The sequence below is a fragment of the Chinchilla lanigera genome, unplaced genomic scaffold (assembly GCF_000276665.1).
Source record: "Chinchilla lanigera isolate Chin_1 unplaced genomic scaffold, ChiLan1.0 scaffold00037, whole genome shotgun sequence".
Taxonomy (NCBI): domain Eukaryota; kingdom Metazoa; phylum Chordata; class Mammalia; order Rodentia; family Chinchillidae; genus Chinchilla; species Chinchilla lanigera.
The window spans coordinates 6361181-6378757 of record NW_004955438.1 but is presented as its reverse complement, the minus strand read 5'-3'; the positions used below and the strand labels follow the sequence as shown (position 1 = coordinate 6378757).

Sequence of the window (17577 nt, the reverse complement as noted above, 5' to 3'; positions counted from 1 at the left end):
TCCATGAGTCCAACTGGAGGCCCAGAGCCCATGACAACGTCTCATGCAGGCCTGTTTCACGGATCTGCTGGGAAGGCCCAAAGGTCAGCATTGGAATCTACAAAGTCTGTGCCAGCAGGATGAAGGACCTGTGCTAGCAGGCTGAGGGATCTGCACTGGAGCCAGGAAGTGATGCTCAGAAGAACCAGAGTTCCCCCAAAAGGTACCACGGCCATCCTCAGCAACTGTGAGGTCCAGAGCTCCTCCGATGATCAGGATGGCTGAATTCCCATCAAGGAAGCCAACGCAGCAAGCTTTTCCAGGAGGCCAGCCGTGCACCATCTTCCCCTCCAGAACCAGGAAGCTATGCTCAAAGTGAGGACCAGAGCTCCCCAACGTGAACCAAAGCCATTCTCAGTGCCATCAAGCTCCCGAGCTCCTCTGAGGATGAAAACAACCAAGTTCATCAGCAAAGCCAGCTCCCCACAGTCTCTCTCAGCTCCCAACAGCCTTCTTCTTCTTCTCCAGGTCTGCTTCTTATGCTGCTGGCAACAGTCCTCAGGTGGGCCTCCCACACCCAGCACCACACTCATTCAGTTCAGCTGGGGGTTGTAAGTTGACCACCAGTTATTAATCCACTACAGTTGGTTTTTAATTACCACTCCTATTCATTTCCCGTTATTGGATTACTTAGGGCTTCTAAATCATCTTGGATCAGTTCTGGTAATTCATATGCATCTTGGAATCTACCAATTTCTTCTGAATTATCTGATTTATTGGTGTACAGATTTGCAAAGTAGTTTTTAAAACTGTTTTTTATTTTGGCAATATTTTTTGTGATTTCATCTTTTAATTTCTATTTGCATTGATTTGTGTATTTCTTTCTCCTTTTTTTGCTTAGATTGACTAACAGTTGTCTATTTTGTTTATTCTTTTGAAGAACCAACTCTTCAGTTCATTGATTTAATTTTTAAAAATTTTTTTTTGTACCTGGAAATGAACTCACAACCTCATGCTTGACAGGCGCACTCTATGCCACTGAGCTATTTCCTGGGCCTCATTGACTCTTTTGTACTGTTTTTTTTTTTTTTTCCTCGATTTAATAGATCCCTGCTCTGATATTTATAATTTTCTTTCTTGTACTGGCTTTCAGTTTTAGTTGTTCTTATTTTTGCAAGATTTTGAGGTGCACGGCTAGGTTATTTATTTGGGCTTGTGCTTTTTTCTGGTGTGGGCTTTCACAGCTACAAACTCCCCTGTTAGGAATGCTTTCATCGTGTCTCATCCACTTTGGTGTTTTTTATTATATTATAATTTAGTTCTAAATACTGTTTTATTTCTTATGTAATTTCATCTGTAATGCATTATTTAGTAATATATTGTTTAGTTTCCATGCATTTGCACAATTTCTGCATTTTCTTTTGTCATTGATTACTATTTCCATTGTGCTATGCTCAGATACTAGTATAAATTCAATTCTTTTTCATTTATTTAAGCTTACTTTAGAGCTAGTGTATGGTCTATTTTGTAGAAAGTCCCATGTGCTTGTGAGAAGAATGTATATTCTGTTGTTATTAGGTGGAACACACTGTAGATATGTATCTATGTCTATGTCTATGTCTTTGTCTATGTCTATATCTATCTCTATTTCTGTGTCTACATCTATATCTACCTATTCAGTCCATTTGTCCAAAGGGTTTACTCAGCTTGGATTTCTTTGTTGATATTATGTCTAGTTAGCATGCCTGTTTGTGATAGTGGGATACTGATGTCGTCCACTGTGATTGTGTTTATGTCTATCTGGCCTTTCCTGTCCAGTAGCACTTGTTTTATGCAGTTGGATGTGTCATTGTTTAGTGTATATATGATAATAATTATTACCTCTTCCTGTTCTTTTAACCAGTATGTAGTGGCCTTCTTTGCCTCTTTTAAACAGTTTTGGCTTGAAGTCCAGTTCGAATGGATATAGAAGAGGTGCGTATGCCTTTTTTGAGGGGTGTTCTGTGGCAGGGAATATTGTTTTCCAGCCTTTGACTTTTAGTCTATGACTTTCCTTTTGGGCTAAATGTATTTCTTATATACATACTATTGGTTGATTTTGTTGCTTGAACCATTGTGCTGGTTTGTGTTTTTTGATTGGGAGATTAGGGCCATTCATATTGAGCATTATTACTGATAAGAACTGACTTACACCTTCCACTGTTTAATTTCCTGTTGTTGATTCCCTATATTTCCTTTCTACTTAATTGTTCACCGCACCCGGTGTTTTAATTCTAGCAGATCTTTTGATCCCACTAGAGTCACTGTTTCTCTCCAGGATATCCTTTGAATTTTCTTGAAATGCTGACTTGATGGTCATGAATTTCTTCAGTCATCTTTATTATGAAAGAAATATCTCATTTTCCAGTGTTTTAACATCTATTCTACCTGTGCTTCTATCAGCCATTCATCCTTTTGACATATTTGGTATCAAAGATTAGCTAGGATTAAGACCACATAAATTTTATTTATTTACTCATTTATTTATTTATTTTTATTAGCTCATGATTGTAGTACATAGTGATCACATTCATGGGGGGTGATGTGCATGAACATAGCCCGTTTTCATTTTTTTTTTTGGCCCCTTGCCCTCTCCTCCCTCCAACCCTTATTCTACCACCCATTTAACAAAGCTCCACTTCCATTTTTCTTCAATTCTTTTTCTTTAAGTCCATTTTCCCTTCCTTCTTTCTTGTCACTCTTATCTCCTGTTCCCCTTCCCATTTGAGAAAGGCCTTCCTATTCTATCCTTCATTTCCCCCTACTTTGGCTTTCTCACACAAGAGAAACAATGCAATATTTAAATGTGTGTGTCTGATTTATTTCACTTAAGATTGTGATCTTAAAGCCAGGCCTGAGGGCACACACCTGTAGCCCCAGTACTCAGGAGACTGAGGCGGGAGGGTTGTCACAAGTTTGAGACCACCGTGGGCTACAATGTAAGCTCCAAACCAGCCTGAACTGTATAGTGAGATCCTGTCTCAAAAAACAGAAAACAATCAAATTTAAAAAAAAAGATTATCGTCTCAAGATGCTTCCATTTACCTAAAAATAACTAATGTTTATCTTTCTTCACAGCAGAGTAGTATTCCATTATATAAACACTACATTTCCTCATCTATTCTTCCACTGATGGGCATATGAGCTGCTTCTAAAGTTTATTATCATAAATTGTTCTGCTATAATCATGGGTGTTCATGTATCACTGTTGTAAAATACTCTTGGGAAGATACCTAAAAGGTGCATAGTTGCATCAAATTGAAACTCTACTTTTAGTTTTTGAGGACTCTCCATACTGCTTTCTCTAGGAGCTGTACCAACTTACACTCCCACCAACAATGGAGAAATATTCCTTTTCCCCTCAGCCTCACCAGCATTTGATAGTGGTTTATTTCTGGATAACCATTCTTTCCAGTGTAAGAAAGAATATTAATGTGGGTTCAATTTCCACTTTCAAATGGTCAGTGGCTTTGAGCATTTTTTCTTGTGTTTATTGCCCAGTTGTATTTCTTCAGTAAGTATCTATTCATTTCATATAGCCATTTTTTATTGGCCATTAAAGGGGGGCAATTTTAATATTTTTTAAAGTACAGTTCTAAATAATTTCTTCCTTTTTTCCTTGTACTTGCTTTCATTTTAGATAGTCAATACCTATTGGTTGTAAACATTATTCTAAAATAAATACATAAATTCGGTAATGCATTTACCTTGACATTACTATTAAGTTTAGTAGCATTCTAGTATATGTCCTTTATTGCATATGCAAAGAGTATAAAATGTGGATAAAATATTCAATTGGAAAATTTTAATATTTGAGACTTTACTGCTTTTTATTACTCAGAATGCCTCATAAATTTTATAAATCTGATTAATTGTCCTAATAAATATGCATATACAAACACTGTCCTTGTATATAATTACATTAATTTTAGCAGCTGAGTACTGCAATGGCTAGGAAGGAGGGTCACTTTCTAAACTTTAAAAGTCACCAATTGCTCACGGTTGATTTGTCTGTAGACTGATCAATCACCTTTCTACTGTATCTATGGGGCCTAGTTTTACATTCCTAGATTTCTGGTAGATGGACATATAAAGAATTAAAAAATTTCAGCCCCTCCAAATTCAAAGACCCAATCCAAAAATGGGCAGCTGAGATGGATACACACTTCTCAGACAAGGAGATACAAATGGCAAATAAATATATGAGAAAATGTTCAACATCATTAGTCATTCGAGAAATAGATGGGACTCTATTAATTGTTCTGAGTGCATAACTGTTTAGTTTCTTTAGCCATGAAAATAATAGGTCCTTCATTTGGTTAGTTTTGGCAACCTGCATGTTTTTCAAAATCTTGTGACAGTGCTCTTCCCAGTAAGTTCCAGAATGCATCCTTTTCATTTTATATTCATGAGATGTTATTAAAATTCTCAATGTCTTCCTAATAATGGAAACATCTTTGGAGATACACATTGCTACCTAAATGAGATATCCCAAATAAATAGGTGTCAGTAATAAGACTATAGTTTTATGCTTATAGAATTTTATAGAACTGATGAAGTGATTTTTATATAATTGAATTAAGCAGTATAAACTGCAGTGTGCTCTTCCTCCATCTTTCCGCTTTTATCGAAAACATTACCTGTCTCAGCCACAAAGCTTATCTATATTTTCTAGACTTTATCATTATTTGTACTTATTCCCCTCCCATTTGTTAAAAACTTATCCATTTTTAATGAAGCTCCAATGTTCCCTCATACTAAGAGAGACATCTCTCCTTTCTCTAAATTAATCTCTCCACCTTTGACGTTCTCCAGGTACATTATTTGTAAAATGTCAGTTTTTTGAGAAAAGGGAACAAATCTTATTTTCATATATGCTATAATGTTCATTTAGCTATTTTTATAATAAATTGTTTGGTAAACTTTCTTAGATATCAAATTACAGACATTGTTAAGATTGCTGGCCAGGTATACTAATTTAAAATACTTATATTTGCAATAAGTACAGATTTAACTTAAAGTAAATACACTATATTTTTGGAAGGTTTAGAGTCATCAGTCTTAATTACGTAATTATGCCTTTCTATAATATATGTTTACATTTCTTGTAATGAATTAAGAATGTCTTTGCCTTAATGCTTGCAATTCCTTTATATGTTTGCAAGTAAAATCTCCTGCTTTATAGGTAGTTTGCAATCTGGATTTTTCACTAATTTATACTGAACTTCTCTCTCATTAGCCTTGTGTCAAGAAAAATACAATGAATGGCCACTGTGCAGCACTTTTGCCTAATTACTGCTAAAATAGACATCAAAGGATTTAAAAGACCATTTCTGTCCATTTCAGAAATGTTTCCTTATACTGCAGTACTCCCATCATTTGATTATCACAGCTACAATATACTTTTATAACACTGTAATTTGTAATTCCTCACACAAAGAAGGATATTTCCTGTACTTAGGAAAAAGGGTTCATTGGCACTAAATGAGATTTTGTTAAATAACCTAAACTGAAACTATGCCAGGTAGCATCTTTGGTACATTGCTTCAACAGTGATCAAATTTTAGGGACACTGCGACATGCTACAGTGATTTATTTGGGGATTTAATTTTGATTGTGTATAATATGAAGGAAAATAAAACTTTCCATGACAATTTCTTAATTAACTCCAGTTTTCCAATCAGTGAATTTTCTATTTATTAGCATTTGGTCTAAATCGATGTCTAAATTTTATTTGACTTATTACACTGACATTAGTTCTAATATTTAAAAATCAATATATTACATACATAAATCCACTTTTCTTGATTTTACTGATACATCAGAACATCTGGTGTCATTGGACTCATTTTTCTAAATTCAAAACTTTTAGAGTTGAGCCTGTACTATACGAGACATAGAGTCACTAGGTCATGGCTCACTTCCTATACTTGTGAAATCTTGTGGGGGACAAATTTCATTTACATTTGAGATACTGTCATTTGTTTTAATTCTTTAGTTTTAAGAATAATTTTAGGCCAGCAGAAAACTTGGCTACATAATAGACAGTTCTATGTACCCTTCCCTACACAAACAATCCCCTATTCTTAGTATTTGGCATTGGTATGGTACATTTGTCACAACTGTTGAATCAATATTGACATAATATTTCTAAATTACAGGGTTTTTTTCATTGTTTGCATTACACAGTTCTGAATCTACTAAGTACCTAATGTCACCATGATTCCATCATGCAGCATAATTTTACATAACATAAAAAAAAACATAATTTTTTTCACTTATTCATACCTTCTTCCCTCCCTACAAGCCCTTGGAAACCATTCATGTCTTCACTATCTTTAGATTGTTGCCTTTGCCATAATCGTATCTATTCGTTTTTTTGTTTTTTGTTTTTTTGTTTTTTTTTTCCGGTACCGCGAACCGAACTCACGACCTTGCACTTGCCCGGCAGGCGCTTTGCCGCTGAGCTAAATCCCCAGCCCAATCGTATCTATTTAGAAGCACAAATTATGTACCCTTTCCACATTAGCTTCTCCCATTTAGGAATATGCATTCACATTTCCTCCATACTTTCTCAAAGCTCAATAGCTTTTTGTGTCTATGATTAATAATTTTTAAATAATATCCCAAATCAGTTTTTCAGATTACCTATGCAATATAGCAACCACTGGTGAATTCCTACCATCTTGTCTAGTGAAACTCTGTACTGTTCCTAATGTGGTTTTTTTCTTTCATTTTGTTTTTGTTTTTACTCTCTTTAATGGTTTGATGAATCTTCCATTCTTACATCTGGTAATCTGAGCAACTTCATTGAAGATAACAATAAGTAATATAATAACCACTGTTAATTCCTATCATTTTCTTCTGAAACCTTGTATCATTTTAATTATCTTCACTTTGTTTTGTTTTTGTCTATGCTGTTGGTGTTTCACTATTGTCCATTTATTATTATTAGTAGTAGTAGTAGTAATAGTAATAGTAGTATCCTCTTTAAAATTAAAAAATATTATCCCATTGGATGGATCCAGCTCAGTTTTTTCAACCATGCACATATGAAAAGTTATTTTTGAATGGCTCTGCCCTTGGGGAAGCTATGAGTAAAGCTGATACATTTGTGTAAAAGCTTTCATGTACAATTGCTGAATTACATGCTAATGCTAGTTTCAGCATTTAAGAAACCGATAAACTATGTTCTAAAATAGTGCCACCATTTTGAAGCTTCAATGAACATCTACATACTTTCTCACAGAATCTAAGGGCTGCAGAGCCTGGAATATATTGGTTTCTTGGTTGGGATTCTCACAGCGCGGATTCTGTTTGTCATTCTGGCCAGGCAGGGTCTCCATTGAGGCTCCAGGTTTTCATTAAGTTCGTCTGGGCCGCAGGTTTGCCGTATCAATTCCTTGCAGTTGTGGAACTGGATGGGGGCTCTGCTTTGATTGTTTACTGTTGCCTTCGGTTATGCTCAGCTCCGAGGTGACGTACCCATCCCATTTCCCATAACCACCTCCACAGCTTCTCTCATAATTTACCTTCAAAAGCCGCCAAGAGACTATCTCTCATGATTCGGATCTCTCAGACTTCAGAGAGGAAAATCTTTTTGAAAAGTTGATATGATGATTTCAGGCCTATGTATGACATTCTCATGATAACTGATTTCTTGAGATTAACACAACAAAAAAACTGAACTGAGCATAATTACGCCTGAAAAATATCTTCACTTTTAACACAAAGCATAGCCTAGTTGTGGATATACAATCTACAGTATTCATAGTCCTGCCCACATTCACGGGGAAGGTGTTATATAGAGCACACATACCAATGTGTGAGAATTTTATTGGTTATTTTAGAATCCTGCCTACATTCTAATAAGTAGGACTGAAATAAACAGTTATAACGTCACGTGAGTGATCCAGGCGACAGTCAAGTTGAGGAAATTGTTGACCTCCTACTTCTGTCAATCAGCTTGTATTTTTGGCTCAGAAAAAGAAAACAAGTTGTTGTCACCTTAAATATCAGTTACATTTTTCCTTAGACACAAAGAGGAATCTTTAACATTTATCGTATAGAGAGTAGCACCAACTGCTCACTCAAAGCAGACCGCTTGGTCATCTGTTTCCATTTAAAGGAGATGACGGAGTTACATATTTTAGGTGACTGGCAGAATAAATTTTCCCTGTATGCATCCCTTTGGTACTGTGTGTTGGGATGTTTCAAAAAAATGCAAAATATTTTTAACACTGTCAGGGATTTCTATGCCTTTTTGATCTATACAAACAATGAAAAATGGCCATTTATCTGAGGGGGTAAGGCGCTACCTCACTATGGGGTTTGCTTTCCTCCTGACCTACGTATGCCCCTGTTCTCTGGATAAATATTTTCCTCATGTGTCCTTCATCTTCCATACCGAACCACAGAATATTAATTGCATGCATATGAATGAGACACTGTTGAAAATTTAACGTAAGCAATTTATGTACTGAATGATATCAAAATATACTTATAAGACATGCTTCTTCGTATTTTGCCCCAAGGGGAGAATTTTCTTCTCTGAGTGCCTCTTGCTCGTCTCCAGTCCGCCATTTTGCTATTTTGCACCTGTCTCTCTCACTTCAGCCTCCAGGGGGCGAAAGTACAGAGTCAGCCATTTAATCAACCAGTGAGTGGGGCGGGAGCACCCCCCACTTCTCTGACTTGGTGTCTGGGAGTTAAGGTGAACTCATTCATTAGGGAAACTGCCCCACGACTTCCTGTTGTTTATAATCAAGTTATTTAAGAGTAACATTTTTAGTGATTTGCAGTGATTACCAATTTTGAAGTGATTACCAATCCCCAGAGAAAAACTAAGTCTAATGAAGTGCTGATTTTCATTTTCTATTTTCTCTCCCTCCCTCTGCTATGCTAATATTTCATGCCAAGGTGAAATCTGAGAGGAGAATCCATTCATAAATTACCCGGTGATATTTAGGACTTGGAATACTCTGGGCAACTGCCCAAACTAGCAAAAGGGAAAGAAAGAAGGGAGTGAGAGGCAGTTGCCAAGACTGATGGGATTCAGACCATTATTAAAATGTTCTCAGAGAGAACAGAGGGACTGAAGCAGTCTAAGTAATGGCAAAACACCCACCATAGCGTGCAAATGTGTGGAAAACATTAAAGGGAAAATAAACCAAACACTTATAAAACTTTTAAATATTTTCAATTCAAATATTAAAACTTTCTAATTTCCTTAAAGACTTAATAGACTAGACTGATTTATTTTGAGAACAAAAGTAATTTCTTTGATCTCAGCTTATGTAAAGTTCCTTGCAAGATCTCCAAGTCTAAATCAGATTCCTCAGGCCTACTTTTGGCAAAGTAAAATCTCAGTATTTTGTGGGCATTGAACCTTTTCAAACACTCATTTATGATTCAAATAGGAAAGTTGTTTGGGAAATAAATGTATGTATGTAATACAAAAAGAATATATTTTTGAACTTGGAAACACCAAACTAAACAAACACAAATATTAAATAATATAAAAATAATTTTATATATGCACATACACATATATAGCAGGATAATTTATTTTTAGTTTCTCTCTTCTCATTAAAATATTTACTCATCAAGTATAAGGTAAAAAAGCATTCTCCTCAGAGATAATCATCAGTTTGTATATCTAATGTCTGATTCTAAAACTAAACTCTTTGAAATATTTTGTGGAAAAACAGTGAAAATGTCCCCCTATCCTTGCTAACCTAAGTGTAGTTCATGAACTAAGATCATGGGAATTACATGAAAGTTTTTTCTTACTTTAAAAATAAAAGGAGGAAAACATTAATAGACAGACAACCTTTTACAAAATAGCAAAAGAACAGTACAGAAGGAGAAATTTTGTAGGTATGTATATACAGGATAGTTAACATAGTGATCTACTGTCTTCTATTACTTTGCTGAAAGAAACGGTTAATGAGTCCTTGATTGATCAATATTGCATGTCTCTATTTGTTTTCATGAGAAACCACTTTGAAGACATCAATATGTAATACAACAAGCATTGTTAATTACCTACCACTTTGTTTGTAACTCTGCATTGTCTTTACACAAAAGTTTGTTGGAAATGCTGAATCAGAATCTACTGCACATATATAAAATCAGAACTACATTTTAACATTTACCTAATTAGAATACATTTTGAAAATAAGGGATAGGAAACACAAACTACTTAATCCCATCTTGATTTAACTAAAACATAAAATATAAACAGTTTAACTATAGGATACAAGTTTAAATTTCAATTTTTTACCCTGTATCAATGATGTATGACAACTTACCAAATGATAGACATGTGTTAGGAACCCAGTAATTGCTGATTATGTCTTGAAATGGCTTCTTAATTTGTTCATTTCATGAATTTGTATTGATTTTAATAGGCATCCTATGCTCTTATGTTTCTAACATAGCCACATTATTTCTCTTTATTGTAGAAAGAAGTATTTAGAAAATAAGGGTAGAATTTTAGCACATACTATCACTATTGTCAATATAAAACCAGAGTTTAGAAATCCTTAACTTCATTTCAATCATGCTCGTATGGAATAATCATTCTTTCCATGTGCTGTAATTGTGTCACAATTCGGGGTTCCTATATAGGGCAAATTTATTATCAAGGCCCAATATTGAAGAGGGGCTTACAAATACCAAAGATAATCTATTGCAGTTCTCTCAGATGAATAATTTAATTTCCTTTATAATAAATCATTCAATTGGAACAGTTTTACACTTCTTAAAATGCAGCAAGCATTTGACCTTTTAGCCACCATTATGATTTGATATTTAGTAACTTTAATTAAGGAAATTAAATGCATTTAAGGAAAATTTTGAAGAAATATTGTTCAATTTAATAATATTCAAACCTTACTAATGTCTAGCCTGGGGATCACTGAGATTCAACATCCAAGAGATACATTAGCTGATCTTCTGCCAGTTCAATGCCATTACATCTAACATAGACTCCCCATTGCTTTTTCATACCACTTCCTTCAGAATGTCTTCACTAAAATGGTTTCTGGCAAGTACAACTCTTTTCATGATTGAACTTTGAAATGTACTGCATTCATCTCAAATTAAGCACTGATTGCAAGATTAATATTCACAATAGCAATAGGAATTAAATTCCATTTTCTGCCTTCCTAGATTTTGAGGCTTTCCAAAAATTTGATGAAGGAAAAAAAAAAATGTGTCATTCTACCTATTTTCCCATAGGACCATTGGATATTTGAAAAAAAATGTTTAAAACAATCTAGACAATTATATTTACCTTATATATAAGAGAATAGAAGCCTAGAGATAAAAATGAAGGGCTTATGCTCACACACCTTCTTGCTTGCGGTCAAGATGAGACTGAAAAAATTTTTTAAAACCATAGAGATTAATATGAAGTATTTCCAGTCAAATACAAAGGCTTTTAAAATAAGTAACTTGATGGTTGAATTTCTTCTAGTTCAGTACTTCCAGTTCTTCTATCATTATTTTATTATCAACATGATTAAAATGGCACTAGGGAGACTCATCATGACCAGCTCAGCCAAGAAATTTGTAAGTAGAAACCAATGACTCTGACAAGGAGAATTCCATATGGGCAGAGAGAACAAACAAAAAACCTATCCTCCCGAATTAATAATAAAACCAGATTGAAATATTAAAGACAAGACTAGAAAACCAGCCAAAAATCTAACCCTGAAAGTCATTTGTTCAAGACAAAACATCACCAAACTCCAGACAGGAAGAGAACGAGTTTCCACAGTTAGCGTGTGGCTTCTTCCTCCATCCTCTCCATTAATGTCCACGCTAACAAAATAGTACTTGGAAAATTAACAAGTTTTCTGATGAAATTAGAGTATTAAATCCCAGGCCACTAGACACAGGAAACGGTTGTAATGAAAATGGAGAACAAATAAGAATGGTGACGCCCTTGCTTGCTTCTGATTGTAGTCCTGAGAAAAGCAAGAAACTGGCAGACTCCTTAGGAAATGGGCAGGATGTACTTTTCTTTAAGTAACATTTGTGAACTAGAGGAGGAAGATTCAAAGAATCAGATAATCTGCCCCTCCAAAGCACAAATGGCCCATATAAAGCAAACCAAGGTTAAGTCCACTAACCCATAAATGAACCCCGCTCCCTCAAAAGCTGTTGTGTTGAAGAGCAGGTGGGCAGGGGAACAGATTTCTGGCTCTCAATCACTCAGTCCCCCTTGGTGGGGGTGTTCTCTATGTAAGGCATCCAGTGCATCATCAGGAGCACCATAATGTTCATCCTTAGCTTCTTTGACTTCTCTCATGCATCTTCCTCTGGAAGGTATGCAGGTGTCCTCAGAGGCCCTGACCCACAAGTTGGAGTGGCTCTGGTAGGAAGGGTAGAGACCTTGGAGCTATAATTCACACTGTTTGAAGTACTATTTAGAGGAAAATACAGTATTGGCTCATCTCAATTCATAGCACTTAGCTCCATCTTGGAGACAGAGAATCCCTGGAGACAGCAAACACCATAGCAATTCTGGGTAAATCTGGACCATCAGGTCAATGGTTTCATGGTTGGTGTTGAGGGCAGTAGCTTTAGGGTCAGTGTGGGCACAGGCAGAGGTGAAAGGTTCTGTCATGTCTATAGCCTAATGAGCCACCACATTCTTTCCTTCCTTCCTACCCTCTTGCTTTATGTTGGGGCTCTGATATTTCAGAGAAGGTGGCTTCATCAGCTGCACTCTGCTGCCTTTCATCTTTGCTGTCTTTCTCAACTCCTTGGTCCTGCAGTATTGTGTCTGTAAGCACATACCATACTTCACTTCCACTGGACCATATTCTTGCCTTCTTTCACAGCTATAGCATAAGCTATGTGCCGCTCCCTCCTCACACATACTTTTGTGCAGCCCTTTATCTTTCCAAGCTCTTCTGAGGTCAGCTGGGTCCTGTTTGCCAGCACTCTCTGGGAGCTCATTTGATTCCTTCTTTTCCTCCTTCTCAGCCAGTTTGCTCCACTTGCACTCTCCTTTTTCCTTTCAGCCTCACCCCCAGCATCTTACTCTTCAGAGACATTAACACTTTGTGATCAGTTGAAGCTGAGGAGATTTTAACAGGAAGCTCTGGCATTTTGACCCCTGGAGACCTGGTGGTTGGGGAAAGGAATCTCTCAAGGGCTCTGAGTTGAGCAGAGAGGTTATGATAGTGGCTACAGCAGAGGAGGGGACAAGAGTACAGCCCTGACTGCCTTGAGTGACTGAGGCAGCCTTCCTTGGGTTTGCTTTGATCAGGTGGTTTTGGGGGACTGCTGATGACACAAACCTTCTGGAGTTGGCTGACTGACATGTGAACTTGTAGGAAAAGGAGTCTTCTTGGTGCATTCTTGATCACAGCAGGTAAAGGTGGTGAGAATGCTGAGGTCTCCATGTAGGTTCATCAGTGTAAGGTCTGCTTGTCGCTTCCAAGGGCAATTTTTTCACACCCACTTGGGAGTGGATGGGGGTGATTTTCTAAAGAGTCACCAGCTTTTTCTGTTGCTGGTGAATTTTCTTCCTTAGCGGTTTCTGCTTTTCTTCTGAGTATTAAAGCCTTTTTTAAAAATATCTCATGGCAACCTTCTTCTTTTGTTCAGAAGCCTCACATGGGTTCTGCTTACAACCAGGCTTCATGGAGCACACCCAGGTTTCAGGGTAATCTTTAATCCACTGAGGTCAATTTGAGGGTAGAATTCTCCATGTCAGATACAAATCACACTGGATCATAGTTAGGATTGTAATAGCATTGCAGTGTTTGTAATGTAGCTCACTGGAAGAGGGCTTGTTACAGTTGCAAGAGAGATAACAAAATGCATTCCTAACTTGATCCCTAGATAAACAACATGGGTATCTTTCGAGTACTGAGCTGGGTGATGGCTCTCCCATTGCTCTCAGCAGATGCCTACATTCCTTGACATCACAAAAATCCTGCTTGTTAGGAACAGGCTCTAGGACAAGAGAAGGCACACTAATGACCTCAACTACTCCAGCACAAGCCATGCTTGCTTCCAGCTGTGGGCCACCTTTCTCATACATCTTGATCAGTTGACTACAGCTGTAGATAAACATGGCATCTAGCTGGCAGTGTTCAATGTTTACCCTCCAAACTAAATTCAGTTCCTCAGGTTCTTTGAGTGCTCTGTTTGTTTTCCTTCTCCTTGACTTCAGATCGGTGCAGAGAGATGGCTGTGTCCTGCACCTGAAGCAGCATCAACCTAGAGGTGTAAATTACATCGCCAAAGAGGTGCACTTCCAATACTCGAGCTTTGCTTTCTGCCTCCAAGCCTTCTCCTTAGCAAGCCTGCAATAAGCTCTTCACCGCCTGCTTCACCTCTTTCCCATGTCTTTAAAGGACTTGATGTGTACCTGTACATCCTGGGCATGTACAGGCTTCAGGGGGGCCTCCTGCTCTGCATTTTGTACCCACTGATGAAGTCCCTCATCTGGGGATTAATGTAGAGCACAGCAACATAGGCTCAGAAAGAGCACACCTCTGACTTTGAGACTGCTAGGAAAGTTCTGCTACCTGCATAGCGCTTGGATTTGAGATTATGTACAGATTGGGCTCTCCACTATTCATGAGTTTGAGCTTAAAAATGATTGCCAGTGTTCTGTTGTTCCCAAGAATCTATGAACTGTGTCATCACTTCTTCCTTTGAAGAAGGGAGAGAACTTGTAAATTAGTTCTTTCTCGTTGGTAAACTTTTCCATGTCTGACAGGTTCCCATGCCCAAGCATTCTGGGTGGACAATGGGACTATCACTTCAACAATAACTTCTTCCCATGAATGTGAGCAACAAGAAGAGGGCAGTCACAGTATCTCCCTCTTGGTACTGAAAACAAAATCCTTCCCATTGTGCTTTGAGCCTGACTTTTTTATTTTTTTTATTTTAAAGAAAAAAAAAAAACAAAGACAAAAACAAAATAACACAAATCAATCGAAATTATAGAGAATTCCAAAAACACATGATAGGAAACTAACAATGGTTGTTTTATTACATATTGCTATCTTCAGAGTAGTTGCTCAGATTACCAAATAAAGGCAGGCAAGAGTGACCAAACAATTAAACATTAACTGTTCCTTTCAATAAGCCATTAGAAATTAGTAGCACAATTGTCTTAGCTATTTTGTGTATATACAAATGCATATTTTTTCACTTCTTTCATTTTCTTCTCCTTTCCCACATTACAGTTGTCCTTTCATTTTGAGCAGGTTCTTTCCCTTTCACAATATCTATCATGCCTTTCAGATTTTATTAACACTGTCGGGTTCTTACACTAGGGAGACAATACTATGTTTACACATGTGGGTCTGATTTATTTCACTTATAAATATAATCTCCAGTTGCATCCACTTACCTACTAAAGCCTTGAGTTTATCTTCCTTTATAGGTAAGAAATACTCCATAGTATAAAAATACCACAACATTTTTATCCATTCCAGAGTTGATGGACATTTAGGTTGTGTCCAAGATTTAGCTATTACAAACTACTCTGCTATAAATATGGAGGCACATATATCACGTGGTATGAAGTTTTCAGTTCTTCTGGAAAAATACCAGGAGAGGAATAACTGGGTTGAATGAGTTCTCTAATCCTAGTCTTTTGAGGAATCTCCATCCTGATTTCCACAGTGATTGTACCAGTGTACACTCCCACCAACAGTGGAGAATTGTTGCTTTTTCCCCTCATCCCCTCCAGCATTTGTTATCGGTTGATTTCTTTCTTTGTTTGTTTGTTTGGGTTTTTTGTTGTTGTTGTTTTTTTCCGGTACCAGGAATTGAACTCACGACCTTGCACTTGCCAGGCAGGCTCTGTGCCACTGAGCTAAATCCCCAGCTCCATTTTTTTAGTTATTTTTTTAATTTTAAAGAGAATAGTTAAAAAAAAAAACCCACAAAAGCAATAACAAAATACAAAAATAAAAGGAAGGACACTAAAAATGATATGGGGTTTCAAACCACATGACAGGGATTAACAGTGGCTGTTATATTACATATTATCATCTGCAACAAAGTTGCTCAGATTACCAGATTTAAGAATACAAGTTGATCAAACCATTAAAGGTAATAAGAAAATAATAATTTAAAAGAACATTAGAGACAATACATAGTTCACTAGACAGGATTGTAGGAATTCACCAGTGGTTGTGATACTGCATATTGTTGTCTTCATATAAATTGCTCAAATTATAAAATTGGTAAAAATGTAAAAAAAAAATTAATCATTAACTGTTCCCCTCAATAAATCAGTTGATTTCTTGATAGCGGTCCTTTCTGGGGTGAGAAAATATCAATGTTGTCTTTATTTTCATTCCTCAAATAACTAATGATGTTGAACATTTTTTCACACATTTATTTGCCATTTGTATTTCTTTATCTGAGAAGTATGTATTCATCTAAGATGCTCATTTTTGGATTGGGTCTCTGAATTTTGCGTGCCTAATTTTTTTGTAGTTATTTATATGTTTTAGATAGAAGTCCTTTGTCCGAGGGACAGTTGGTGAAAATGTTTTCTCAGTTCATGGGCTTTCTTTTTACTCTGTTAATGGTTTCTGTGATGCATAAAAGCTTTTCAGTAAGATGAGATCCCAGTTGTTGATTCTTTCAGGTATTTCCTGTGCAATTCAGTTTTCATTCATGAACTCTCTGCCTATGCCTGTGTATTTAAGATTTCTACCTACTTTCTCCTCCAGTACATTTAGTGTTTCTCTTTTAATATTTAAATCTTTGATCCATTTTGATTTTAGTTTCATGAATGGTGCTAGACATAGGTCTAGTTTCAGTACTTTGCATGTGAGGAGCCAGTTTAATCCACAAACAAGCCCACCTGCCCAACCTCCCCTCGTGCCCTTTGAGCTGAGACATGGATTCATCCAGGCCTCCCAAGGTGCCACCCTCACTGGAAAGCAAGGTTTTAGGAAGAAAGATCTCCTCAAGAGGGCATGCAGGAGTGTGGGAAGTGTTTATAAAGCCTTCAAATATATATAGACAATAAACTAAATATAAAACCACTACCTCACAATTTTTACCTGTTGCGGGGGTCTCCAGAAGATAAATCCCACTATAAGGTTAGGGATTAATGTATTCCAATTTTTATCATAAATTAGTATTGGACTTTGTCAAAAGCTTTGTTTGCATCTATCCAGATGATCATGTGATTTGTATCTTTGGTTCTGTTGATATGGTGTACTACATTTATTGAATTACTTATACAGGATAGTCCCTGCATGCTTGGGATGAATCCCACTTGCTCATGATGTGTAATCGTCTTGATGATTTGCTGCATTCTAATACCTATTATTTTATTTAGATTTTTTTATCTATGTTCATTAGAGTGTTTGGCCTGCAATACTCTTTTTTGGTTGGGTCTTTCTCCGGTTTTGATATCAGAGTAATACTTTCCTCCAGGTATGAGTTAGGAAGGATTGCTTCCCTTTCTATTTCATTAAAGAATTTGAGAACAATTGACATGAGACCATATATAAATTTATTGTAGAGTTTAACTGTGAATCCATCAAGGCCTGGGCT

General features: G+C 36.6%; 1 pseudogene; it reads right to left on the bottom strand.

Annotated features, from left to right (window-relative positions):
- Positions 1-12478: 12478 nt before the first annotated feature.
- On the bottom strand, positions 12479-17335 carry LOC102009321 (annotated as a pseudogene).
- Between the last annotated feature and the right edge of the window lie 242 nt (positions 17336-17577).